Source organism: Protopterus annectens, chromosome 2.part0 (genome assembly GCF_019279795.1).
Source record: "Protopterus annectens isolate FY-2018-M chromosome 2.part0, PAN1.0, whole genome shotgun sequence".
NCBI classification, from domain to species: Eukaryota; Metazoa; Chordata; order Ceratodontiformes; family Protopteridae; genus Protopterus; species Protopterus annectens.
In genome coordinates, this window is record NC_056728.1 from 1,288,067,705 (window position 1) to 1,288,080,378 (window position 12,674).

A 12,674-nucleotide genomic window follows, 5' to 3' on the forward strand; every position below is an offset into this window, starting at 1 on the left:
TTGTTGAGTGTTATTTCTTAGATGTTCAACATTTAGATCACTGTTACAGTAGCCTAAGTTATTTGGGTCCTGCCTCAGTGGCCGGGCAGCTTTCAAAGCTTATTTGCAACTTTCACATGATAATGATTTAACTGTCAGGAGCTTGAGACAAGCTCCAGTATAAAGAAGGAGCTCCAAAAAGCTCCAAAACAATCGGGACTTTTTTGCTACCAAAGAGTGCTCCTTCAGCAAGACCCACGGAACTGCTGGCTGTGTAGCAATCCTTAAAGTTTGGGTGAAACCTTCTACAGTTTTTTTTAAGAGAACATATGTTTTTCTGACTAAAATATTATATTTGCTTGGAAACTGAATGTTTTGGGACTGCCACTGCTTTTCTAAGGGAGCTGTGTATGCAATACTTATTTGAACTTTTGTTTTATTTTCTGACAGAACTTTCATATGGCTTTTTAAAGTTTGTGCATTTGGTGCAGGATATTGTGCTTGTGGGGGACTGTCAGTGGTTTACTTGCCTCAGTAGCACTTGATGTTCATAGTAAATCACTGCTGCATTAGCCTTAACTATATGGGTTATATCCTTTCAAGGATACAATGGCCAGCCAGTCTTTCATACCCACCGACCCCACCCAGACTGCTGTGTCTTGATTTCCTGTGTGAAAGCAAGTCCAAAAGTCCAAGGTAGAACAAAGTTTTAAACGTAAAAAAGTTTATTTACAACTTGAAACACTTTTCGTCACCAGAAATATGGTAACTTCCTCAGATGTAAATACCCAGTTAGTGTAACTTTGTTCTACCTTGGACTTTCGGACTTACTTTCACTTGTTTGTTAGTTGTTGTACTCGTATTTTACCAGCTTGTTTGATTTCCTGTGTGCCAGAGTACTTCTGTACTTTCTTGTCTCCTGTGCTTCAGATGATCAACTGTCAGCTCCTGTCTTCCATTGCTGAGTATATAAGTACCCTTTGGAGAACCCCTTCGACACATCTTTTTCTTTAATAAATAATTGTACCAGGCCTCTTTAAGAATACCAGCTATTTAATTGTGTTTACAATTTTCCAGAAAGGTCTTGTCTGTCAGATCATTTTTAGCAGGGACTGTATTCTTAATTGCAACACTGATTTGTGGAAAAAAGCATGCTGCTTTTGTATTGATTTGTGATTTTTATTGGGGCTTATGTGTTTTTAGAGGGACATAAGTATGATTTGTGAGACTTATCTACTTTATTGACTTCTTCCTGGGGTTCAGGCTTCATTTTTCGCTGGGATATGGATAACATTACCACTTCTTTGTTCCTTCTGTTTGAAAGAAGTTGAAATTAAATAGGGAACCCTTAGGAACACAGTAGTGTCAGTCAGTGCCTCACCAGCTGCTTTGAGACTTTGTGGTGGCCATTTTTCATTCCTCAGGCCACTCACCTTTTTATATTGGTCGCTCTGGTGTAGTCTCATCAGCCACAATAGACTGTGGGTTAACCATGTCCTCTGTAGCTGATCAGATGTTGTGAACATACATGGGAGAGTCATTTTCTTCAAGCATGGGTGATTCAGCAAAGAGTGTATCCCTGCATAGTAGGGTGCAAAGACCTGTTCCCTGGGCTAATGTATCCTTGTGTTTGACCCTGTCTAGGGATGTCCCTGGAAGAGAAACAGAAGTAAAATATTTATCTTCCTTATTTATTTTGAGTATTTTTTTTCTGTAGAAAATGGAGAATTTATTACTTTCACTAAAGGTTTATTGCCTCAAGGGGTGACTCAAAATTTTCAATCCTGCTTTTCTAAAGCAAATAAAAAAAATCCTTTCTCATCAGTTCCCTTGTCAGTAAGCAATATAAGCATAATGGAGCTATCAAAGAGGAGTTTAAAAAGCATTGGCAAGGAAATTCCAAAACGAAAGGAAAAGCCCCCGAAAATCAAGGATATGCCTCACAATCAGCATAACTATTGTATGTTCAACACTCATGACAAACAGAAACATAGAAATGTCAGAGAGATGTTGTCAGTGATCGATGTTTTGAAAACATTGTCATCTCTGGTCCACAGGACTTCTGCAAATATACACAGACAACACTACAGTGATGAGGTACATAAACAGATGGGACTCCATTTCAAGTATGTATGGTGAGTCCAACCCTACCTTATTTTCCGTGAGAATAGGGTCTCCTTAAGAGCTAACCTTTCTTTTCTGCCTAAATGTTTCTCTATCTTGAGCCTGATAATAAATCTGACTGTTTTCTTTACTGAATCCAAGAATGGGGGAGAAAAGATTCTTCACATTGTGGGGATATCCAGATTCAGTTCACATACTACCTAGATAAAACTCAAGCTGTCAGAAAAGCTGATCAGCTGTTTGTCTTCTGTAAAAGTAAGAAGAACGGACAAGCAGTGTCTAAACAGACTATTTTCAGATAGTTGTCTCGTGATATTTCTTTTTGTTATATTAGCTATAATGAGCCACTTCATACAGAATTAGGGCCTATTCTTCAAAGACTTTGACTTCTTTAGTTGTTTTCTGGAAAGTGGGAGAACTCGAATTATTATAGAGACAGTGACTTGGTCCTATGCACATACTTTTACAAAATACTACAAACTCTTTTCTTTTTCCAGGTCCAGAATAGGTTATGCTAAGACCACACTCCAGGGGTCACTTGGATACTTATTTATTTTTTTTCGTTCTTCCTTCTTAGTTTCTAAAATACAGGAGTTGACCTAAATGGCTTAGACTACAGAACCTGATGTAGATGTTGAACATAGTACACTTGTATTGATATTTTATTACATCACAGTTACAGTAGACACCTTTCTCTGAAGCCCTCTTATTTTGGATGTTGGCCTTTCGTACTGCCAGAATGCGGATGTTTAAACCCTTGTGTATACAGTTTACCATTAACCTTGTTTCCACACATTATCCTTTCAGGGATATTGCCTCCCTTTTTTCTAGGACAAAAAAACTCTGTTTTGGTACTCTGTCTTTATATTAGATCTCCCCTTGAGCTCCTGACAGTGTGTGTGGATGCCAAGCTTAAGCTTTGAAAGCTGCCTGGTCACTACGTCAGGATCCATATACCTTAGGCTACTGCAACAGTGATCTGTTAAAACATCTGATATTATAGTAAGTTGATTTACACAACTGTATTTTCTAACATAATTAAAGAAGGCTTTACAACTCTGACTTCTGCCTTAGTAAATCTAACAATCTTTTTTAAGTTCTTAGTCAAATTCTTTGACCTGGTGGTTTTTAGATCTGCTATACACTCTAATGCATTTTTTTATTTATTTTATTTTTTTGACAGTGGACTACTGGAGAGATTTTCTTTAAATATCCCAATAGATCTGGATCTGTAACAACTGAATGTTCCTACATTTATGGAGTGCATGTTACAAACCCACTGGGCTAAGTGTAGTTCTAGGGAATATAAAGTAACAGGGAAAAATGAATGAACCAATGTAAAACAGCTAAAGCTCTAACCAATAATATTTATCTTCACCTAGACTAAGTAATTATCTCCTGCCACTAGAATAACCACCGCAAGTAACTCAAAATACAGTAAATAAATGCAGGATAGTTTGGATCCCCATGGGAAGAACAAGGTATGTGTAGGACTTTCATTGTTAGCTATTGGTACCTTTCAGCAACCAAATGGAACATGTTAGGCATATCACAGGCATAAACCTCTTGGGTACTTAAACTTTTTGACTTAATGCTTCTGTATGTTGAAGCATATGCATGTTTTCCCAGAATAGCAGGGAAGAGGTCCACCACTATGCATTATTTTATAACACTGTATGCCTCCCTGAGATGCTTGGGGTTACAGATTGCAGACATGTTGGAAGAAAGACCCATCTTTTTTTTGCACAATTATGTGAACTGTAATTTCTACCATTCTCTGGACCAACAGCTAGTCTACAGTACAGATGGAATTATCTACAGTGTTTTAATACAGTGCCCTGGCACTTCACATGTTTCCCACACTTGACTAAGTCTGGCCTGAACCAATATTTTTAATAATGTAACTTTCCCAATGAGTCCTTTGGTTGGCAAATGCATGCACCTTATGTAAAGTAATTGCCTACTGATTCAGATGCCATGTATGTAGGCAGTTACCCCCTTAAAATGAAAAAAAAAATCTCTCTCTCTCTCTGTATGTGTGTGTGTGTGTGTGTGTGCATGTGTGTGTGTGTGTATATATATATATATATATATTTTTTTATTTATTTTTTTATTTATTTTACATTTGTTGACCGGGCTAGTCCAACTGGATATATTTCCATTTTCAGCAGAGGCCCGGGGAGAAAAGCTCCACATATAGACAAAAGGAGATACATCATGAGGACAAATGACATAATACACATTGTTACCTATATCTAAAAACAGGAAAAAACAAGTGAAAGAACATGGAAAAGGAAATGTAATAAGTTAACCGAAAGAACAGCACTTAACTTTCTAGCAAATCTAAGTAACATATATATACATACATACATACATAAATATAAAATAACAATAACATATATATGGTTCCCTATTAGAAGCCTGAAACACTATAAGCCTGAAAATCAAAATCCTGAAACCAAAAGCCTGAAAATTCAAAATCCCGAAAACCCAAAATCCTGAAACTCAAAATCCTGAAAACACAAATAATGCTAATATGTCACTATAAAGACACTAATATCTACCAAATGACCCTGACCCTAACTCTAACCCTAAGGTCCATCACTATCGCACACTCACCTGACCCGCCTAACTCACTTAAACCCTAACCCCAATATTTGTCACTATTGCATGCATGCCTAACCTGCGCCCTAACCCTAACTCACTTAAACCGCTAACAGAAAACCAATCAAGACACTTACCTGAACCCAACGATGACCTAACACCACAGGGCTAACAATAGCAAAGCCACAATGACGTCAGTATGTCCATTTTGTGTTTTCAGGATTTTGGGTTTTCGGGATTTTGAATTTTCAGGCTTTTGGTTTCAGGATTTTGATTTTCAGGCTTATAGTGTTTCAGGCTTCTGATAGGGAACTATATATATATATATATATATATATATATATATATATATATATATATATATATGCACGTGTGTGTGTCGCAGATAGTGTTAAATACCTTTTTGACCTCTGGCACCTGACTCTCATTTGCCATCTCCAGTTATTGACGAAAACATCTTACAATGCCATGCATACAAAGAAATGACTATCGGCTATATACAAGGCATCATGTCAGACAAATATCTTTTCAAAATAAGAAAGAATATTCTTTTCTATTTAGTTTTCTTTTTCTATTTTTTTTTTTGTGTTGTAATGAATTTAATAAGGCAAGATAAAGGAACACAATTTTGTAAGCTTTGGAAAGTTTTTGTGAGGAGTGCTTTATCTGTGTACTCTAGGACTGTATAAAGATGTATGTTAAGTATTGCTGCTGCTTTTATTTGTTAAGCTATTTTCAGTGTCCTTTTAAGAGTCATTTTGCCTTGGTCATGTATTATTGACAGATTGACCCAGGGATTGAGAAAGAACCCCACTGCCAGCAGTAACAGCTGTGGCTAAAAATGGGCTTTTTCCATGATGAAGAAATGTAATTCAGTGACATATGTAAAATTAAGAAAGATCTTACTCGTGGAAAATTTGATTGACTATAAATTGCCTGTAACTTCTGCAAGTGCAAATCGGCACTCGCCTGCAATAGTTAACACTTGAGGCCTATGCATCACATTGGCAGAGGCATTCCCTCTCATTCACTCGCACACACACACACACACACACACACACACACACACACACCAAACATCCCTGTTACCTGTCCCTGGTATAACAATATCTCTTCCTATTTTTGTTTCCTACTCTCATAAATTACACATCCGTACAAATAATCACTAATGGCAGATATCAAAGTTGCATTCTTCTTTCTGCTCGTAAAGTGCACTTGGATGCTAGACCTGTTGCTCTATTAATGTTTTAAGTGAGTCCAAATGAAAGTCCAAAGTTCTCCCTGATTTGATACAACATTTCTGATGTTGCCTCTTATATGTGCCCTGGTCCCTTATAACTCTCTACACCCTTACAGTCAGTGAATAATGCCAGACAACAGTGGCTCATATTTCTTATAATGTATTAAATGCACTCCATTCTAAGCCTTCCTCACCTCACTAGGAGGGTTAAGGTTCTGTCTTGCTAAGCTGCTTCCTGTACTAAGTATACATGGCTTGAACCCCTCTTGGGAGCACAAAGGGCTAAAGCTCTGCTAAAGAGTTGTTTGTTAATGACTATACTACAGGATGAGTCATTTTAGGAGCATTTAGAGTGTTACCCCTGCCCCAAGTCTTTGTTTTCCAAAACTTCTATAATCTCTTAAAGTGCCTTTAGGGCACAATGTGAAGATTATCCCCAATATCTAGTCCCCCCTCATGTCTTTTGTACTGCAAAATTTGTTGTGTAATCTTTTTAAATACCTTTAGGGCATGATAAAATGAGCATATCTGGTGTCTAGCCCCCCCGCCACGTTATTGCAGGATTTGCTTGTTTGTCTAGTGAAGTAAATTCATGCATACACAAACACCTAACGTTACTTATCCCTCTGCATACACTTACACATGCAGCCCAAACACACACATGCATGCATGCATACATGCACATATTCTCAATCACTACCTTACCTCTACAATCCTTAGTTCTTACCTCTAATGCAGTTTCAGCCGTTAAAAGCAGTAGGTGAATGTGAGCTTTTGGCTTTCTTTAACACAGCTGACCATGGAAACTTATGCAGTAGTGCCTTACTGCAGGTCTTTCTAGGAGGGGAGCACAAGACTTATTAGAATAGACTGCTCCCCTAGAAAGCCTCATTAACATCTATGGTGGGCCACAGAGGAAGCCCACCATGGGGCTGCATCTCTCCGAATCAAGCACTATAGTAAGGCTGCCTCTGAATCTGAAATGGTCATCTCAAGGTGTACACAAGGCTTACATATATCTCATGGTAATCTTTCTCAATTGTGCCCACGAGTATATCATTCAGTTCAGTGTTACCCACTAACATGTAATCTTTTAGGGGCTCTTCAGGGATTTAAAATAGAGTCAGCTGCTTAGCATGAAATTAGAGCTGAGATTCAGCTCTGCGGACACTTCATTCATTGAAGTGATGATATAGGAAGCAATGAAAAATGGTACAAGAAATTATTACCAAGCTTCATGTAAACAAAATGAACAAATGTTATTGTATGTCAAATTAAATGAAAAACATTGTGCTTGATATAGTTTCATGTTGTCCAAGAATAGATAAAGGCCAGTCTGCTAGTTGTTAGATTAGGAAAAGACCTAAAAGCACACTGAACATGTATAACTGTGCAATGTCACAAAAAAGTTTGACCTAAAATTGTTGTAGATCATAATGCATGTCAACATCCTGCTGTTAGCACACAAAAATTTATGATCTGCAATGTTATTTACACTAACTTTTAACCCAAAATAATTTTGAAACCTCAAGGCTCCTATGATTCTCAAGTGCAGAATATTGAGAAGGCAATACTCAGATGAACAAATAAGAAGCTAGAAAGGGATATTGCTGATTATGAAATGTCTGAAATATTTAAATGTCTGCACTTGACAATAAGAAGATATTCCCTGGGACTTAGAAAGGCTTACCGTGATGGAGAATCCTTTCCTTTGAAGGTTTCCACATTGCGGTGAGCCTTTCTGACTCACACACTGTTCTACCACTACGTTTTTTCCCTGATGGTGACCATAGCATGGAGAGCAGTCTTACCGGCAAAGCCTTGTGTTAATGTGGGATTCTGGGGGTATGGCTAATGATAAATAGCCATGTGCTGTTCCTTGGCAATGCTTACAGAGTCTTCTTTACTTGGCTGAGCAATTCAGGGAATCACTCATTCACTAGGAGGGAAAACTGAATGCAATCTTGTGATGGCTGTTTATTCCTCTAGCAGTACTCATAGTACAGGCAGGTCCAGAAAAGTCACAGGTGTGAGTGCGTGTCTGTTTATGTGTGCATGTCTGTAGGGGAATGATTGAAGTTGAATGTGTGTGTGTGTGTGTGTGTGTGTGTGTGTGTGTGTGTGTGTGTGTGTGTGTGTGTGTGTGTGTGTGCACATGTTTGAGGATGTGTGTGTGACTGTGTGTCTCTGTGTTTGGTCGCAGTAAAGGATGTAAGTTTGGGTATGTATGTGTGTGTGTGTGTTTGAATGTGGATGTGTGTAGGTTCATAGGTGTGTACTAGGCCTAATGACCCTGGAGCTTTTACAAGCCTAGCCCATAGGATTACCCTAACATTGTGCCACCCGACCTTAATTCCCAGTGCCTCTGTTGAGTAGAGCCACTGGAGTGATTCCCAGGGTGAATTTTCTATTTCCCATCCACTCATCAAGATTTCTCTTGAAGAGGGCCAGTGAGGTGTTCTGTTTGACATGTATGGAAAGTCTATTTCATAGCATGGGCAGTCTCTGGGTTATGAACCTGTCCCTCCAGCTTGTTCTGTTGATTGTGGTAATGAGGTTGAGGTCTCTGGAGTGTGTGGAGCAGAGGGATTGGGATTTCATTAGATGTAGCATTTCTTACAGAGCTGGGTCAGACATGCATTTGTAAGTCAAGCAGAGATCACCTCTGAGTAGGCGATATGAGACAGAGAATAGTTGGAGTTTTTTAAAGCTGTCCATATAGGATGTGTTTAAGGCCTAGGATCCTCTTTGTGGGGTACTTTTGCAGCCTCTCCAGTTGTTGCAGGTGTCTAGGGAGGTACATGCCAAATGGGGCATTGTACTTGATTGGCCTAATGAGGGAAGAGTAGAGGGAGACAACGATCTCTTTCTTCCTGGATGCAAAACCCTTAGTAATGAGATGTGCCACATAGAAGAACTTTCTGACCACAGTGGCAATGTGGTGGTCAAAAGAGAGGTTGCTGTCAACCTGTGTTTCCAAATCTCTTATAATGCTTTCTGTGTTCAGTGGACTACTATCAATGTGGTAATTCATGGGAACTGGGTTTTTGGCATTGAGCTTAAGGCTATGCTTCTGAAACCAGTTGTTGGTCTCCGTGAGGACTTTCTGTAGGATGTCAACATCACTTGGGGAGTTAATAATAGCTCCCAACTTGCAATCATCTGTGAACTTTGTCAGCCAGAGTCCCTTTATGTTGGCCTGGTCTTCAGAGAAGTAAATACCAAACAGGAGAGGACCCAGGACTGAACCCTGTGGGACTCCACTCATGACTGGTCAGCAGTCTGACTTAGAAACCACAGTGTGAAAGTAGCTGACTCCATCTGTGAGCCAGTTTACAACCCACCTAGTGTTATAGGGGTTGATGCCTATATTAGTGAGTTTTTCTATGATTCTTGAGTGGGGAATAGTATCAAAGGCCTTGGCAAGATCAAGGTAGGCAATATGAACCACCTTGCCTTCATCCACAGCTCTGGTGACTGACTCCAAGAAGTTGACCAAGTTGAGCAAGCATGATCTATCCTTCACAAAATCAAACTGTGTGTGATCCAGAGTTTGGAGATTCCCTTTTTTCTTGTTTAAGTCCATGATGATGCATTCCATAGCTTTGCATATTAGACTTGTCAGGTTAATGGGGCGATAGTTCACAGGGTCTGTAGTCACTCCTCCTTTGTGGAGAGGGATGACTGTAGCAGTGTGCCATTCAGTAGGGACAAAGCCTGAGGTGAGGGTGTGATTGAACAGGGCACACAGGTGAGGTGCCAGTTCACTCTGTAGTTCATGTAGAACACAGCAGGTGAGTGTTTTCATGAGTGTGAGTTAGTGGGGGATTGTTTGTGGAAGAGTATGTGTGTGTGTGTGTGTGTGTGTGTGTGTGTGTGTGTGTGTGTGTCTTTGTCTGTGGTATCATCTGTGATAATGTGCATGTGTGTGTGTCTTTATTTAGTGACTATTTCTTAATGATTTGCCAGAAAACTTCAAATTCTATGTGGAACAGACCAAAATTATGAGACAAAAATCTGGACTGTTGACACAATTGGGGGATGGTATAATGGTTAAGGTGTTTACTTTACCAACCCATGATACAGGGTTTGATTCTCCCTTTTTAAGGGAAATTGATCAGGCTTAAAATGGTCCCCATGGGGAGATAGCCTAGTACTTACCAGTGAATTACCTATGAGAGGTATGGTGACTGATATTGGAATAATGGGAACTGCCTGGATGGTGCAGAGACACACACTGTATATAATACTCTGCACATTGCACATTATCAGGCAGTAGCAGCCCATCTACCTGATATACTGGATATGATTGGGAGAACCACAGTGTGCATGCAGTTAATGGCCCCAAGTCCTGAATGAAATGGGCTGTGCCATAGAATTCCTGCATAGCAGTTGTTCTTTCTTTGCTGTTTCTGGAAACCAAATATGTTCCTCTATACAGCATAAGATTATGAGGATAACATCTGAAAAATCCTAAAGTATTCCCTGTCAGAGAGTGAAAAGTCACAGTACCAGTGATCATTAGTGCTGCATAAATCTTTGTTTCCACTGTAACAAGCATTTGATGAGTCCATGTAAAAGTAGCACTTATCTACTTCTACTAAATCTTATATGGTATCTCTGAACTCATGGTAGTGGTTGACAAGTGTTTTGATCAAGGAAGTGAAGGACTTTTGGCCACTGGCAATCCCAAAATAAGCTGAAGACCAACCATATTGAGGAAGTTAGCTCTAAAAGCAGTTACTAATACACGTTGCCCTGATAATACTGACACATTTCCTAGCATCACAATGCAAGTGAATATTGTGTAGACTGGCAAATCCCCATGATCAGGACATCTGATCTCAATAGCACGCCAAGCTAATTTTAGACATTTCTGAATCACTCCACCATGCTTGGTTTCATCATTTGCATTTGTGATAGCTCTATGTAGCATGTTATTCCCCATTTACATACCATTATGTGATCATTAGCATGCCATGTATACCACACTATTTCTGAGGTAGTGCATTTATCTCCTCCCTACATGTTGTCTCTCACTATGTTATTCCATATAAAACTATCTGCTAATTATTATTGAATATCCCCAGTTATTAATATCAAATATTTCTGTTGAAATCTCTATATCTAATTAGTCCAAAACATTGTGAACTGAATGTTCAAATACGCTGGCTTTTGATTTCCTGTCACTACTCACATCATGCCCCCTCAACAGATTGCTGCAGTGCATTCAAACTTATAATTTTGATAGAACTGCACTGTATCTTTTTATAATGAGTGTATAACAGTTGTGTAATATCCCACTTAGCTTAGGGACAACTATATGGCACTATTGAGTCCCTTAAACAATACTAAACTGAATGACGAAGCATAGTTTAAATATACCCCATATTTCCACAGGATGATTTATTTGGGAAGTGTACACAGTGCCGGCCACATAGGGCTGGATATGCTGTTCCCATGGATTTTGTCAGTAGGCCCCTACTAACAGAGTTTGGTGCTATGTGTTGCAGGTGATAATGAGTTGAAAATGTGGTTGATCATCTCCTTCTGCAGTCTTCAGACCCATGGTAGAGACAGTATGTAGCACTGCATTGTTATAAACATAGAACACTGTTGAATTTGGGTTTGGATTTTGAAATGCTCACTTCCACTGCTTAGACAAATCCAGTGTTGCACTGTAGTATGCAGCTAAAGCTGCAGAAAGATATTTGTGGTCCATGCCATTCTATACAACATGGTGCCATGAAAACAGTTACAAAGTGAGGCCATTGTAGTACTTTTAGAGAGACCTGTGATGCAACAGAGGTGGAGTTAGATGAGGAGTTGTTGGAGGAACCATCTGCTGCAGTACCTAGCACAAGGTAGGGGCTGCAACAATACATAGGGTTAATAGCAATGTGGCAGCTCCTGGTCCACAATTATTGGATGGAATAAAATTTATCTATGCATTTTCCCACCCAGGCTATGCAGTTTTGTGCACTGAGTGACCATGTTATGCATCCAAAAGTACCAATCCTTCAAATGCCATAAGAGTGGGTAGGGTACATTCATCATCACCTGCACAAGAGAGATAAGACACAATGACACAGGACAGTGATGATAATGCAGTGAGGACTGGAAGGGAGCATTGACTACATCCTCTCGAGTCATGGTCGAGCTGCCATTGTGTGAACATTGGCTGGTTTTATTCTGTAGCACTATGGTACTGAGACTGGATCATCCTGTCCACTAGGTGGCATAACACTGCAAGAGCCTGGAGTTCCACTGTTGCCTCCCACAAGTGGAGCAGCAGTGGATGGTTGGTGTCAACAGAGGATGGCATGGTACTACAGGGCCTAGAGCACCTGGCTTGTTGGAATGCTTCTATGGTGGAGATGGAAGATCATCAGCTGTGGCCATGGTGCTGCTCATGCTTCACTTTGGAAGCAGCCATGGCCAGAGGTAAGAGTGATGCAGTCTTTGGAGCATTTTTGACCATCTATCTACAGCTACCTTATGATCATGCACAGCACATCTGATCCCAGCAAAACCATGGTGGGTGTTTGTCAATATCCACATGGAAGCAACAGTGTGAATGTGAAAATGGCCACCACTGACTTTAGCAGGAAGACCTGCTGTAAGTGTTTATCTGGCATGTCCTCATATGTGTGTCACAAGATGTCATGCAGCTTATGCCATAGTTGCAGTTCTCCTTACAGGCTATACAGCAGTTTCAGCATCTCTA